The 16,479-nt window shown below is 43.9% G+C and overlaps 1 protein-coding gene across 2 annotated transcripts in view; it reads right to left on the reverse strand.

Moving 5' to 3' along the window:
• The window catches only part of ptprn2 (protein tyrosine phosphatase receptor type N2), a 761,696-nt gene that overhangs the window by 36,922 nt on the left and 708,295 nt on the right, over positions 1 to 16,479 (reverse strand). The gene's annotated exons all lie outside the window — the stretch shown is intronic.

Below are 16,479 nucleotides of genomic sequence, written 5' to 3' on the forward strand. Positions count from 1 at the left end.
CAATGGGTTCTCCATTTTTAGTATTGGTACTGGTTTATTATTGTCACTGGTTCATTACCATCCAGTAATATTACAACGTTTTAAACTGTACTATAAGAATAAGAATACTATACTATAACAGGTACTTCAACGATGTTTAAAATACATTTAGACAGGTAGATGGATCGGAAATGTTTCGAGAGATAAACGCCAAACACGGGCAGGTGGAAATAGATTAGATGAGGCTTCTCGGTCGGCATGGGCAAGTTGGGCCGAAGGGCCTGCATCCGTGCTGTGTGACTATGATTCGAAGTGAAAAACATTGTTGGCGTGCTATCCAAGCAAACCATAGTGTACATGCCTACATACAAGTGGCACACAAGTACAACAGGTTGTGCAAACAGAAATAGACTATAGTGCTGAATAAGTGTCCCACATGCTCTTTATGTAGATGACAAGGTGCTGGTACGCGTATATTTCCTTGCTATTGGTGTCTATGGCCGATCCTGGTCCCATGGGCTGCTTAAGCAGTTTAAGGGCCTGACCGCCTAGTTTAATTCATAATTTGTTTTATTTTTACTTTTTGTAACATTAAAAATTCTGTAACATTTGAAAAATTAGTTTAAAACATTTTAGAAGTGTCAGTGTGCCGCACCAGCACCTACCATCTCCATAAAGTCCTGGTATTACAGCATTAAAGCATTACAGTTACAGAGAAAGTGCAGATTTAAAATAAGTACAAGGAACACAAGGAGGTGGACTGGGATGTCAGGACTACAAGGGTGGCACAGTGGCACAGCGGTAGAGTTGCTGCCTTAGTGCCAGAGACCCGGTTTGCTCCTGACTACGGGTGCTGTCTGTACGGAGTTTGTATGTCCTCCCCCGGGTGCTTCGGTTTCCTCCACACTCCAAGGACGTACAGGTCTGTAGGTTAGTTGGCTTTGGTAAAATTGTAAATTGTCTGTAGGATGTAGGATCGTGTTCGTGTACGGGGCGATCGCTGGTCGGCATGGACACAGTGGGCCAAAGGGCATGTCTATCGCTGTATCTCTAAAGTCTAAAGTAACGCCTTATTATATGAGAGTTTGGAGAAACAGAATGGAATCAGGGCCTTCGTTCCACCAAATCCACGCCATGGATCACCCATTCACACTAGTTTCATCAGCCTGAAGAAGGGTTTCGGCCCTAAACGTTGCCTATTTCCTTCGCTCCATAGATGCTGCTGCACCCGCTGAGTTTCTCCAGCACTTTTGTCTACCTTCAATTTTCCAGCATCTGCAGTTCCTTATAAGCACACTAGTTCCATGTTAGCTGACTTTCTCATCCACTTCCTACATGTTTGGGGTAAGTTACAGAGGCCAATTAACCTGCAAACTTACACGTCTTTGGGATGTGGAAGGAAACCGGTGTACCCGGAAGAAATCCACGCGGTCACAGGGAGAATGTGCAAACTCCACACAGACAGAGGTCAGGATTGAACCCAGGTCTCTGGCACTGTGAATGAGCAGATCTATCAACTGCACAATTGTGCCACCCATTGTGCTTTTATGCCCGTCTGTTCAGTAGTCTGATAACAGCAGGGAAGATGTTTCATAAGTTCATAAGACATAGGAACAGAATTAGCCCATTTGGGCCATAAAGACTAATCCGTCATTCAATCATGGCTGATCTATCTTTCCCTCTCAACTCCATTCTCCTGCCTTCTCCCCGTAAACCCTAACATCCTTACTAATCAAGCACCTCTTCATCTCCTTTTATTTTGAGCCTGTGCCCTCTGGTCCTAGATTCTCCACATCCACTCTATCCAGGCTTTTCACTATTCGGTAAGTTTCAATGATATCCCGCCTCATCCTTCTAAACTCCAGCGATTACAGGCCCAGAGCCATCAAACTCTCATCATATATTAACCAAGTCATCCCGGGGACTATTCTCATAAACGTCCCCTGGACCCTCCAGCACCAGCACATCTGTGCTCAGAAATGGGGCCCAAAACAGTTCAAACTGCTACAAATACCATCTGACCAGTGCCTTATGAAGCCTCTGCATTACATCCCTGCTTTTATGCTCTTGAAATAAATGCTAGCATTAACGAATCAACCTGCAAATTAACCTAAAAAGGGCACAAAATGCTGGAGTAACTCAGCTGGACCAGCTATGGAGAGAAGGAATGGGTGACGTTTTGGGTCGAGTTCCTTCACTCGAGCTGAAAGGTCAGCCATTCCTTCTATCCAGAGATGCTGCCTGGCCTGCTGAGTTATTCCAGCATCGTGTGTCCCTTTTCAGTGTAAACCAGCATCTGCAGTTCCTTCCTACATATTTTGTCTGCAAATAAATCATTTGGGAATCCGGCACTCCCAAGTCAACTTAGCAACTCCGATTTCTGAATCCTCCGCCAGTTAGAAAATAGTCTACCCATTTATTCCTACGACTAAGTTCGTGTCTAATAGGGCGTTGACTGCTTGATCAGACATGTAGCACGGATCAGCATTCTGTTAGTTCAGCACTGGAGTGTCAGCTGAGAATCCGTCCTTAAGGGGCAGAACCTTCTGTCTCAGGGACCAGAGAACTACCTCACCAAAAGCTAACCTCGACAGGCTTGGTGAGTCCGTCAGTTCGGGGTTGCTCATAAATGTGTTTAATCAAACTTTCAAGATGCAAGACAAATCCTTTCTTCTTATTCATGATGAGAAAATAAATTCGTTCCAATGTATTTCTCAGGGATGGAAGGTTCAAAGAAATGTCCAGCAGTACTGGAGTGCTGAATCAGGAATTTTTTCAGCTTTATTGATAAGATTATTTATCAATCAGAGGAGCATGATATCACTGGAGGCCCATTTCCACAAGATGGTCGTTCAGGGTAGAGCCTGCACCCCAGGAAGGCTAGGTTAACCCATGTTGCTGCTGGAGATTTTTCTGATTAATATACTGCACCAGCTTTTAAAAATTGTGCAAATGTAAACCATACAATGTCCTGAAGTGTGTTCCAATTCTCCATCCCCCAGACACAACATGTAGCCTCCCGACTTGCATGCTGCGTTTTACATCCACCGTTTATGTCTGCAGGAAGATAGACACAAAATGCTGGAGTAACTCAGCGTGTCAGGCAGCATCTCTGGAGAAAAGGAATAGGTGTCGTTTTGGGCTGGAACCCTTCGTCTGACGAAGGAGTTACTCCAGCATTTTGCGTCTCCCTTTGCCATAAACCAGCATCTGCAGTTACCTCCTACACATTATGTTTGTAGGATCCTGTAAATACTCAATGAAATCGCCCAACACAACAGGTGGTAATGAAGCCAACTATGGGCTATTATGGGCTCCACCCTTCATTGGACAACTGTTGCTGGCCCTAATTTGTTCTGGCCTTTTTCTTAACTCCAGTTCCCTCCCCTCTGTTTTCAGTCTGAAAAAGGGTCCCGACCTGAAACAGTGTACCCATTCTTTTTCTCATGAGATGCTACCAAACCTGTTGAGTTACTCGAGCACTTTGTGCCTATCTTCGGTGTATACCAGCATCTGCAGTTCCTCTCTACGCATGGGTAGGTAACGTTTCGGGTTTTTGGGCTGGGATCCTTCTGCAGACTTAAGAGTCGGAACGTTATGTTACAACTTTACAAAGCACTTGTGAGCCTCTTGAAAGGGTTTTGTGAGATTCTGGTTACCTCTCTGCAGCAACAATTTGATTGTGCTGGAGAGAGTGTAGAGGAGATTCACCAGGATATTGCCTGGATTTGAGGACTTTAGTTATGGGGAAAGATTGGATAGGCTGGGTTTGTTTTCACTGAAGCCAAGACTGAGGGTGGCCTGATAGAAGTGTGTAAGATTATGAGCAGCATAACTGGGGTAGATAGTCCAAATATTTTTCCTGTGGTAGGCATGTCAAAAACAAGAGGACATAGTGTAAATAACCTTATCCTTCAAATCCTCTTTTCAAACTCTTTTCTCTTTTGCAAGGTGGAGTTGCTGCCTTACTGCGCTTGCAGCGCCAGAGACGTGGGGTTGATCCTAACTACGGGTGCTGTCTGTACGGAGTTTGTATGTTCCTCCCCGTGACCGCGTGGGTTTTCTCCAAGATCTTCGATTTCCTGCCACACTCCAAAGACGTTCAGGTTTGTAGGTTAATTGGCTTGGGTTTGTATACCTGGCAACAGTGTAAATTGTCCCTAGTGTGTGTAGGATAGTGCGAATGCGCGGGGATTGCTGGCGGCACATACTTGGTGGACCAAAGGGCTTGTTTCCGCCCTGTATCTCCGAACTAAACCAAAACTAATCCAAACTAAAGAACAGGCCCTTCAGCCCACAATGTCCATGTTGAACATGATGCCACTTTAAACTAATCTTCTCTGACTCTACACAATCCACATCCCTCCATTCACCTGCATATCCACGTGCTAATCTAAAAGCCTCCTAAATGGCACCATCGTATCTGCCTCTCTCACCGCCCCTGGCAGATGGGCATTTTTTGCCCATCTCCTGTCTCTGAACCTCTTGACCTGCTCTGCCATTCAACAAAACCATAGCCAATTGTTCACCTCACCCTGAAGCAGCTCAGGTTAAAGAATCATACAGGCTCATTTCCAGCAATCATAAAGGTTCAACAATTTCCTGAAATTCAGCTGAGAGATTTCGGAGCAACCAGCCCAAAACCTTTTTGCCAAAAAATAATAAAAACTGATGGAAATGTAACTGAATATTCAGTTCAGGGTGAATGCATACATGCCCCTTGTTATATTTGTCATCATATTCTATATTTCAAGACTTTGCGGATGTTAAGAAGGGGTGAGGAGCAGATACTAAAATTATTTTCATGCACAAATTATTTTTTTAGTTAGGTCTTATAGATATTAATTAAATACAGAATATTTAATAATAAACGATCTCGGGGCATCAAACACTGGGTTCATTATATTTTGGAAACACATCATCAAATGAGGCTCATGCAGTATAAACGCTTGCATCCAAAGTAACACTAGCAAGACCTGAGTTAGCATTCATCAAAGGGCACATTAGAAACAGAAATTAATATATAGGATTCACTTTTAAGAATTTAATCTAATCACAAGGATCAGACTCTGGTCCTTAAAGGAAATTCATATTTTAATAGTCCTCAAATCTGATGAAGTAATTAAAGGCATCAGAGGAGTTCTCTTGCTTTTTAGATTTGCCTGTTAACTGAAAGCTTCAAGCACCAGCAAAGAAAAAAATCAGTTTAAATTCTTTAACCAAGATGCATAATTAAACTTCTTTTATGTCTGTGTCATATAGCTGGAGAAGCAGGACATAATAAGCTTGCATTTATGAAAGCCCCCATTCTGCGACCTTCACTTGCTTTCTATATTCTGCTGCGCATTTCATTATCCGGCTCCTACACGGGTCACTCAGAATTCATCAAACGGAGGGTGCCAATTACGGCTCAGCCGAAAAGTTTGTGCTGTCACACAAGGAATTTCCAGTGTAAATCTCCGGAGCGTACACAAAGCCAAGTCACAAAATTCCTCGCACAATCTGGCTGTCAGTTGGAGGGCACACAGCCAGCAATTACAGCGTTCGGTGACAAAAAGATGGGAAATAAACAGAGGCTGCACATTCTCCTAGCAACATGTAACATGCTTCTAATGACAACCTTTTGCACAGAGCTGTAATTTCGTCAACGTAATTAAACTGAGACCTCATATTAAGATTCCCCAGGATGGTTTTCGGGGTATTTATTCATTTTTTCTCCCCACCTCTCTGTCCCTGCCTTTCAGTTTTATGTATTTAAAGTAATCCAGTGGTTTTCAATGTGCAGGGCTTCTTTCTAAATGCCATCAGATAAATCAGCAAATTGGCCTCACTCAGACGCAGTAGATTTGGCACTCACCACACACAGCAACTGCACAGCCACAAAACCAATCATCACTTTCACGAGCACATGAAAGATAATTGCAGTGTGTTGCCCCTGCATTTCAGTGAAGAAAGGAATTAGTGTCACCCATTGTAAGTGTGTTAGGCGAGCAAAAATAAAATCCAGGATTAATAGGTTAAATTGTACAAGAAAAGCAAACATTACGTTTTGTTATCGGAGGGTTTGGGCCAGCTCTAGCAGAGGTAATGAAATGTCGCTGCCTGCCTTCGGATTTTGTGAAATTAAACCGTTTAACGGGGCAGAATAAAAGGGGAGGGCCATTTTAAATCAATGCCAATCACAGGGCCAGCAAGGTCACAATCAGATGGCAGGCAGCTCAAGCTGATGAGAATTGTCTCTTCACTTGCAACTCACCTCAACACAATCGGTGAGTAGGGTGGAGTGCGTATGCTTGCGGCATAATGCACAATGCAGCTTGCATCTGCAGTGGGCACACAAGGAGCAACAGTGTTGCACCGGCAGCTGACAGGCGTGGAAGAATTTTAAAGGGTCTGTCCCACTGCGGTGACCTAATCTGCGAGTTTAGAAGAGTTTGCCATCGACTCAAACTCGCAGCATGGTCGACACACGTGGTCCTAGGAGGTCCTATGAGGTCACTGGAACTCTCCTTTATGCTCGAGGGAAGTTCCCGAATACTCGCGGCCTCAGCTAGGTCGCGGAAAATTTTTCGGCATGTTGAAAACATTTCCGCAAGTATAATTTGGTCGAGGCAGCCGTAGGCAATCTCCTTCACTGACCAGACATTTTGAGGTCCAGAAGATCCTTTTTCCTTGTGGCTATCAAACTGTGCAACTCCTCCCCTTACTGTCGTGGGGTAGACTGACCCCCCCCCCCCTCCCCACTCCCCCGCCATCCATAATCTTTGCACATCCCCAATCCTGGACTTTCTATTTGTCACTTTAATATCATGTTTCATGTATCTTGTTGTGTTTTATGACTGTTACAAACCAATTTCCCTCCTGGGATAAATAAAGTTCTATTGTGAACAATAAATCTTGGTCAAACTACCAATGTCCATGTCCAGTTCAAAATAAAGGTAGTGACTTCAATTTATGTTTTTATCAAAATCAAAGTAAAACTGAATTGGAAAGATTACAGAGGCAGAGAGTAAGCACAACTTGAAGATGAAATGGGTCACTTGCCATAAGTACCTGAAATTAGTCATCTACGATGCATTTTCACTGGGAGGTGGAGAGAGGACGCAGAAGCAATGGGATTTGTATTAAAATCTATATTACTAAAAGTCTGAACTTGACTCTGTTGTTCTATTTATTGATTTTAGAAAAAACGCTGCCACTTATGGCTGTGATATTTGGCCATCTTACTCAGAGCCCCCTCCACTGCGCAGGCCAAGAGTTATTAGTGTTTAAAAAATGTTGAGATTCTCTCTCCTGAAGGCCGCGCTCTTTCCGGAGGAACTATAAAACCCTGAAGTGCCTCAGTCAGTCTCTCTGCAAGATGGAGGAGCGAGAGGGTCACGTCTCTCAGTCTGAGCTGTGAATAACACTGAGCACATGTCTACTAAACTGTGAGTGGTTTTACTGACCTGTCACTGCCCTTAATGTGGTTTGAAAGTATAGTTTGGAAATGGTAAAGCTGTGTTGCCTTTGGATTGGAAATGCTAAAGCTGTGTTGCCTTTGGTTTGGAAATGCTAAAGCTGTGTTGTCTTTGGTTTGGAAATGCTAAAGCTGTGTTGCCTTTGGTTTGGAAATGCTAAAGCTGTGTTGCCTTTGATTTGGAAATGTTAAAGCTGTGTTGCCCTTGATTTGGAAATGCTAAAGCTGTGTTGCCTAATTAAAGTTGCCTTGCCTAATCAAAGTTGCCTTGCCTAATTTGGCCATCTTACTCAGAGCCCCCTCCACTGCGCAGGCCAAGAGTTATTAGTGTTTAAAAAATGTTGAGATTCTCTCTCCTGAAGGCCACGCCCCTTCTGGAGGGACTATAAAACCCGGAAGTGTGGAGGTGCCTCAGTTCTCTGCAAGATGGGGGGTAGCGAGAGGTTGCAATTCTCAGTCTGAGCTGTGAACACATGTCTATTAAACGGCGAGTGGTTTTACTGACCTGTCAGTGCTGTTAATGTGGTTTGAAAATGTAGTTTGAAACAGCAAAAGTGGGTTTTGGTTTTAAAGTGCTAAAGCTGTGTTGCCTTTGGTTTTGAAAGTGCTAAAGCAAGCTGTGTTGCCTTTGGTTTTGAAAGTGCTAAAGTAAGCTGTGTTGCCTTTGGTTTTGAAAGTGCTAAAGCAAGCTGCCTTGCCTTTAGTTTTGAAAGTGCTAATCTTGACCACTTCCTGTTTGGCTTTATATTGATTTTTGTAAAAACGCTACCATATATGGCTGTGGCATTTGGCCATCTTAGTCAGAGTCCCCCTCCGCTCATCAGGTGCCGAGGATGTTTCCCATCGATGAAAAATAAAAGAGTTATTAGTGTTTAAAAAATGTTGAGATTCTCTCTCCTGTCAATCACGCCATGAAGGCCACGCCCCTTCTGGGGGGAGGTGGAAGGGACTATAAAACCCGGAAGTGTGGGCGTAACACAGTCTCTGCAAGATGGGGGAGGGAGAGGTCTCGACTCGCTGTCTTTAGTGGCCTTGCTCCCTGCTTGAAATGGTATGAAACTGCACTTGAATTTGGTGCCCTTGCAGCCTGCTTGAAATAGAATTTCAAGGAATAGCCGTGAGTCAACTGCGAGCCCATCAGCCGTGAGTGAGTGAGCTGCCAGCAACACAGGCTTGAGTGACTGAGCCGCCAGCCCAAGAATCCATTCGGTCCAATGTCCATACTAGCCCTCTGGAAACCAGTCCCTTCAGTGCACAACACCCATACTAGGGCTCCAGAAATCCCCCACCCCACCCCACTGGCCACCAATATTGGAGTTGGTGGAGAGGTGGCATATTGCGTTGGGTGACCAACGCTCCCGTGTGATGCTGGGACCCAATGGGTCCCACTTAGTCTAGTAATCTATATGATTAAAAGTGTCATCCTGACCACTTCCTGGCTGCACTGTATATTGATTTTAGAAAAATCGTTACCATATATCACTATGATTTTTGACCATCTTACTCACAGTCCTCCTCAGCTGAGCAGGCACTGAGGATTTTTCCCATCGATAAAAAAAGTTAAGAGTGTTTAAAAAAACCTTGAGATCCTCTCGCCTGTCAATCACCGCGATGAAGGTAACGCCCCTTCCAGGGTGGGGGGCAGGACTATAAAACCCCGGATGCCTGGATGTGACTCAGTCACTCTGCAAGATCGCGAGGGAGAGGCCACGACTCTCATTCTAAGCTGTGGATCAACTGAACTGTGAATCTGCAATGTACTTGAAATAAATGATTTGTTAGCCCTTAATGACAATGCCTTGAGTTGTTTGGCTGGTTGCCCTACCTGTGCTTGAAATTGCAATGCTTTACTAGGTCCGACTGTGTTTGGAAGGAATAAATGCTTTATTAGGTCCGACTGTGTTTGGTTCAAAAGTCTCGCTCATTTCGTGACTTCCGCATAGTGGACAGGTCGCGCTGATCAAACAAACTCAGGTATGAGACACAAGCAACTGCAGATTCAAATTCAGGTGTTATGTACATGATTACACCACCTTCAAATTTCCTCCATCTCCAAGTTGGTCTTCTATTCTGACACCTGGACACATTTCAGCCCACTATTAGCCCAGCTGCTCAGGTTAAAGAGCAATCATGAAGGTTCAACACAGGTAGAAATTTGGACTGAGAGGTTTAGGTGCAATCAACCCAGAACTTTGTTGTCGAAAAGTAAAATAAATGCAGATAATGTAACCTTGTGGCATTGTTGTGAACTTTATCCTTGACTCTTGGCATAAGTTCATAATAAACTCGACTTTCAATGGCATTATTGTAAAGAAATTGCAAATCACATATGACTTTAACCATGACGAGTCCAAAGTTCTGGTTGTAATTGTTACTTTAAAACTTGACACATTGCTTTTTTAATCTGATCTAATCTGCTTCTTAAGAGATCTTTATTGAACATTAACTGCTTAAAAGCAAATTAATTGTGTCCTGTAGCCCATGTTCAAGAGTTTAAAGCACACTAAGCCTTTAATGCATTAGACAACTTCTGGCTGCCAGTGGTTCCGTAAGGACTCCAGCTCCACATTGACTTACACAGCCCCACCATTCTAAGGGAGATTAGCCATTATTCCTCCAAGCTTGATATTTCACTACACTTTAATAATGACCCATTGCATCACCCGTAATTATCTCAATTTTATTCGACGCAGTAGTTCTCCTGACATTGTAATTATAAGCCTTTCTCGCATCTAGCTGAATAAATATTGCTTTTGGTTCTTTTTTAACACATTGTTTAACAAAGACAGGCATGGATTAGGCCTTTGCCATTCTTACTGGATCTACGCAACATGATAAAAAAAGATTAGCGTGGGAGCATTTGTGCCTGATTTTGAACCTATATCTGAATGAATCTGTGGGTTGTTGTCACTCCGGCAACCATCCCACAGTCTCCTTTCAAAATAGGCAGCATTTAAAAGACATTACGTTCTGACAGAAAAAAAAACAAAATCTCACTTGGAACATTAATGCACCTTTCACTTTTGGATGTGGACCAACCTTACAATATCAGCAGTTGTTTTGCAGGTTGCAGTGACCTGATTATTGTAACTACCATCTATATATCAGCTTGTATCTGAGTGGCCAAAAACAATATTGGGAGCAGTTTATATGCTAAAGCTCTTGTGTGCACCAGGTTGATTAGATTATTTTCATTGGCTTCGGGACCAGGCAGTAAAAAGTCCTGAACTGATGATGGTGAGGATGTCGTGGAGTCATAGAGAGGTGGAAACAGACCATTCAGCTGGTTTAGGTTTAGGTTTATTTAGACTTTAAACTTTAGAGATACAAAGGGGAAACAGGCCCTTCGGCCCACTGATTCCACGCTGACCAGTGATCACCTCGTACACTAGCATTGTCCTGCACACTAGGGACAACTTACAATTTTACCAATGCGAGTTAACCTACAAACCTGTATATCTTCGGAGTGTGGGTGGAAACCGGAGCACCCAGAAAAAACCCACGTGCTCACAGGAATAGCGTACAAACTCCATACAGACACCACCCATAGTCAGGATCGAACCTGGGTCTCTGGAGCCGTAAGGCAGCAATTCTGCCATTGCCCCACTGTGCCGCCCCTTCTTATTGTCAAGTGTACCGAGGTACAGTTAAAAGCTTTGTTTAGCAACCTATCCAAACAAGCCAGTAATCATTAAAATTGAGTCAAACTCGTGCAATAGGACAAAGGGGAAGATACAGAGTGCAGAGTATAGCTCTCAATGTTGTATAGCACATCAGTTCTATTGACAAAGTCCAATGTCACAATGGGGTAGAGGAGAATCGGCCAGGAGTCTAGCTTTTGGAAGGACGGTTCAGAAGCCTGGTCATTGAGGGGAAGAAGCTGGTGGTGAGTCTGTGCCGACCAACAAGCCCTCAATGTTACACTAGTCTAATCCTAAACCATTTTATTCCTCCTATGTTCCTATTAACTAACTACCTCCTAGATTTTAGCCCTCGTTCACACATAAGGAGTAATTTCCAGTGGCCCAGTAAACCCGCATATTTTGGGGCTATGAGAAGAAAGGAGGGCTCCTGGAGGAAACGCATGCAGGGAGAACATGCAAACTCCACACGCGTAACAATGGAAGTCAGGAATTAACCCCGGTTGCTGGAGTAGCTCTACTATCTGCACACTATGGATGGCTCAATTGTAATCAAGTACAGTCTTTTTACTGACTGGTCAGCACGCTACAAAAGCTTCTCACTACACCTCGGTACATGTGACAATAAACTAAACTAAACTAAACTAATGTGCCATTGTTCTGTCTGCAGCAGTGATAGGACTTCAATTTATCTAGCAGGGGGTGGGAGGGGCATGACATTTCGAGCTCACTAAAAAGCAAAAATTTCCCCACCCATGTAAACATTTCCCCGCCTATGAATCCTTTCTGAGATGGCTGGACAGTAGCCCACACCAGTCCCAGGGACATAGGGGCACAAGGGACTAGCTGCAAAGGGCAATCTGTACAATGCCAGGGTTGGAGAAGTTGTGACCCTTTGCCAAGCCATGATTGGCAAGCAGGAAGTAGGGTAGGTCAGATCCAGCAGAGTCCTCCACTTGGCCAGATGATTGGACCACAGCCTTATACTTACCAATGTCATGTTTTGCCCAAGAGCCAAGCAGAATGGCCACATGGTTACATCCTTGGTAGTTATTGGATCACATCATTTCTGTGCGAGACACCGTATGATGTTCGCATCACGATACTATACGATATGATAGAACTTTATGTATCCCAGGAGGGAAATTGGTCACCTCCACCATGATGGGTAGTCATGAGCTGATATACATGGTAGTCACAATAGTCCTTTGGTGGAGTGGCCACCATCTAATCCCCTGTTACTCCAACCGCTTGCCCACCAATATAAGGGCATTACCAAATACAATCCTGCAAGAAAATAAATGCTGAAGATTCCAAGGTCCCTGCAAAAAAAGCTGATCTCAGGCGATGTCTGACAGAAAGACCCCAACAGAGTTATTAGTGTTTAAAAAATGTTGAGATTCTCTCTCCTGAAGGCCACGCTCTTTCCGGAGGAACTATAAAACCCTGAAGTGCCTCAGTCAGTCTCTCTGCAAGATGGAGGAGCGAGAGGGTCACGTCTCTCAGTCTGAGCTGTGAATAACACTGAGCACATGTCTACTAAACTGTGAGTGGTTTTACTGACCTGTCACTGCACTTAATGTGGTTTGAAAGTATAGTTTGGAAATGGTAAAGCTGTGTTGCCTTTGGTTTGGAAATGCTAAAGCTGTGTTGCCTTTGGTTTGGAAATGCTAAAGCTGTGTTGCCTTTGGTTTGGAAATGCTAAAGCTGTGTTGCCTTTGGTTTGGAAATGCTAAAGCTGTGTTGCCTTTGGTTTGGAAATGCTAAAGCTGTGTTGCCTTTGGCTTGGAAATGCTAAAGCTGTGTTGCCTAATTAAAGTTGCCTTGCCTAATCAAAGTTGCCTTACCTAATTAAAGTTGCCTCGCCTAATTAAAGTTGCCTTGCCTAATCAAAGTTGCCTTGCCTAATTAAAGTTGCCTTGCCTAATTAAAGTTGCCTCGCCTAATTAAAGTTGCCTCGCCTAATTAAAGTTGCCTCGCCTAATTAAAGTTGCCTCGCCTAATTAAAGTTGCCTTGCCGGCTTTATAATTAGAAGTCTAATCTTGACCACTTCCTGTTTGCACTTTATATTGATTTTAGAAAAAACGCTACCACTTACGGCTGTGATTTTTGGCTATCTTACTCAAAGTCCCCCTCCGCTCATCAGGTGCCTAGGATTTTTCCCATCGATGAAAAATAAAAGTTATTAGTATTAAAAAATGTTGAGATTATCTCTCCTGTCAATCACGCCATGAAGGCCACGCCCCTTCTGGTGGTAGGGGGGGGAGGGACTATAAAACCCAGAAGTGTGGGCGTGGCTCAGTCTCTGCAAGATGGAGGAGGGAGAGGTCACGACTCGCTGCCTTTAGTGGCTTTGCACCCCACGTGAAATGGTATGAAACTGAACTTGAATTTGGTGGCCTTGCACCCTGCTTGAAGTGGTAAGAAACTGCACTTGAATTTGGTGGCCTTGCACCCTGGAATTTCAAGGAATAGCCGTGAGTCAACTACCAGCCCACCAGCCGTGAGTGAGTGAGCTGCCAGCGCAACAGGCTTGAGTGACTGAGCTGCCAGCCCAAGAATCCATTCGGCCGACAATGTCCATATTAGCCCTCTGGAAACCAGTCCCTTCAGCCCACAACACCCATACTAGCGCTCCAGAAAGCCACCCCACCGGCCACCAATATTGGAATTGGTGGAGAGGTGGAATATTGCATTGGGGTCCAGCCCTTCCGTGTGATGCTGGGACCCAACTGGTCCCACTTAGTCTAGTGGACTCTAAAAACTTACCAACCACCAAAGTCAGACTAACTGACCTATAGTTTCCATACTAACTGACCTATAGTTTCCACATATTAATGGTGGTTAATCATGGGAAATGCCAACTTCACAGGACCGTGGATGCTCAGTGATCAAGGCGATTCTAGGTTCAGAATGATAAAGACATCTCAGGGATTGAACAAAGGGTGTTGCCTGGATTGGAGGGCTTTAGTCATAAAGTGAGACTGAAAATGGATGGACACAAAGTGCTGGAGTAACTCAGAGGGTCAGGCAGAATCTCTGAACAACATGGACAGGTGACGTTTCGGGTCGAGGGCCTCCAGACTGGGTGGAATGTGGGTGGAATTGATGTGGAGAACAAAATAGGGTTAGGGTAGGATTATTTTAAATGTGCGATTGATGGCTGGGTCAGTGGGTTTCAAGGTCCAGGACGGAACTGCGGATGCTCATTTACACCGAGGATAGACACAAAATGCTGGAGTAACTCATTGGGGCAGGCAGCACCTCTGAAGAGAAGAAATAGGTGACGTTTTGGGTCGAGACCCTTCTTCAGGTCCGAAACATCGCCCATTCCTTTTCTCCAGAGATGCTGCCTGTCCCACTGAGGTACTCCAGCATTTTGTGTCTATAATGGGTTCAAGGCATGTGTTAGAAGGGACTGCAGTTGCTGGTTTAAACCAAAGTTAGACACAAAAGACATGTGTTATCTGCTTTAGACTCTAAAGACATATATCATGGTCAGATCGCTAGGAGAGGATTTGAACTCAAACACTTGCAGAATCAAAGGAGGGAGTGTTACTAAGTGAGACACTGCTAACATCTGCCAGGAAGACTGAAACATCAGAGTAAACATCTAAACATAGAAGCGTTCAATCCCATTAGGCTTCCTCTACTGTTTTAGTTGCTGCAGGGAACTGTGCACCACAGACTAATATAAATCCAACTCAGCCCAGCAAGATATTTTCAGGGGGATCTATGTGATGTGGTAATATAATGATCAAATTATAATTTAGGCAGATGCATCAGTTCAACAGCCCAGATGAATAACTCAGTAGCAAGACTGAAATAGAATTAAGAAAGGGATGCAGATGTGGTTTTCATAAGTGTCAGCCTTAGAGTCATAGAGTTACATTATACAGCGTGGAAACAGGCCTTCAGTCCAACTTGCCAACGCCAACCAGCATGTCCCATCTACACTAGTCCCACCTGCCTGCTTTTCAGCCATATCACTTTAAACCTACCCTATCTATGTACTTGTCTAATTGTTTATTAAACATTACGATAGTACCTGTCTCAATTACCTCCTTGTGGCAGCTCGTTCTGTACACCCATCAACCTTTTTGTAAAAATGTTACCCTTCAGGATTCCATTAAATCTTTCTCCCTCACTTTAAACCTATGTCCTCTGGTTCTCGATTCCCATCCTCCAGGCAAAAGACTGTGCCTTTACCTGATTTATTCCTCTGAGCTAAAACTAACTCTCTAAACTAAGACTAAACTAAAATTATGCGTTGGAGGTAGGAGCAGGTTCCTGATGGAGTTAGCGAGAGATTAAGGATTCAAACCATCTGTGAACCATGTTTTGGGCCATTTAGAATTGGCCAAAAAATAAAACTGGGAGTCTAGTGATGGGAAGATGTTCACCAGGTCAGATGAGGTAGCCAGGATGGAAGCTCCCAGATTTCAAATGGAAACAGCAAGGATAGAATAAGATCCCCTCTATGGAGATATGAGCAGCAGTTAAAGCAAAACTTATTGACCTACTTGAGGAGAAGCTCGATATGCGCAGATGAGGAAGCCAATGGAGGTGGCACAGAGGTAGAGTTGCTGCCTTACAGCACCAGAGACCCGGGTTTGATCCTGACTACAGGTGCTGTCTGTACGGAGTCTGTACGTTCTCTCTGTGACCGGATGGGTTTTCTCCGGGTGCTCCGGTTTCCTCCCACACGCCAAAGACGTACAGGTTTGCAGGTTAAGTGGCTTTGGTAAATTGTAAATCGTCCCTAGTATGTAAGATTGTGGTAATGTGCGGGGACTCGGTGGGCCGAAGGGTCTGTTTGCTCGCTGTATCTCTAAACTAAACTAAACTAAACTAAACTAATGGAATTGATATTCAGTAAACAATTATTTTGCATTGTCAATGTGATGTGCATTCATCAAACATCAATGCATATGTAGACACATGGTGGAATAGTCAGATCACCAGTCAGCCACTTGTGTGCAATGTAGCAGATAAATTGCCTTTGGTTGGTGGCGGATTGGGTAATAGCACCAATCTGCCTAAGATTGGTTGGAAGACTGAAAGTGCGCAAAGTAGGGTTTCTTGTCTTGTACTTGTGGATACTTGTCTGCCAAATATACTGAGCAGAGGTGATTTTCCACATCCAGATTATCACCATATGTTTAACCATTATAAGTTTAGTTTATTGTCACAGGTACAGAGAAAAGCTTTTGTAGTGTGCTAACCAGCCAGCGAATAGACTATACACAATACATGATGACAATCGAGCCATTCAGTGTACAGATATATGATAAAGGGAATAACATGTATAACGTTTAGTGCAAGATAAAGCCAGTAAAGTCTGTTCAAAGATAGTATCCTTTTATAAAACTATCGGTTTGGAAAACTGTAGACACAAA

Source organism: Amblyraja radiata, chromosome 2 (genome assembly GCF_010909765.2).
Source record: "Amblyraja radiata isolate CabotCenter1 chromosome 2, sAmbRad1.1.pri, whole genome shotgun sequence".
Taxonomy (NCBI): domain Eukaryota; kingdom Metazoa; phylum Chordata; class Chondrichthyes; order Rajiformes; family Rajidae; genus Amblyraja; species Amblyraja radiata.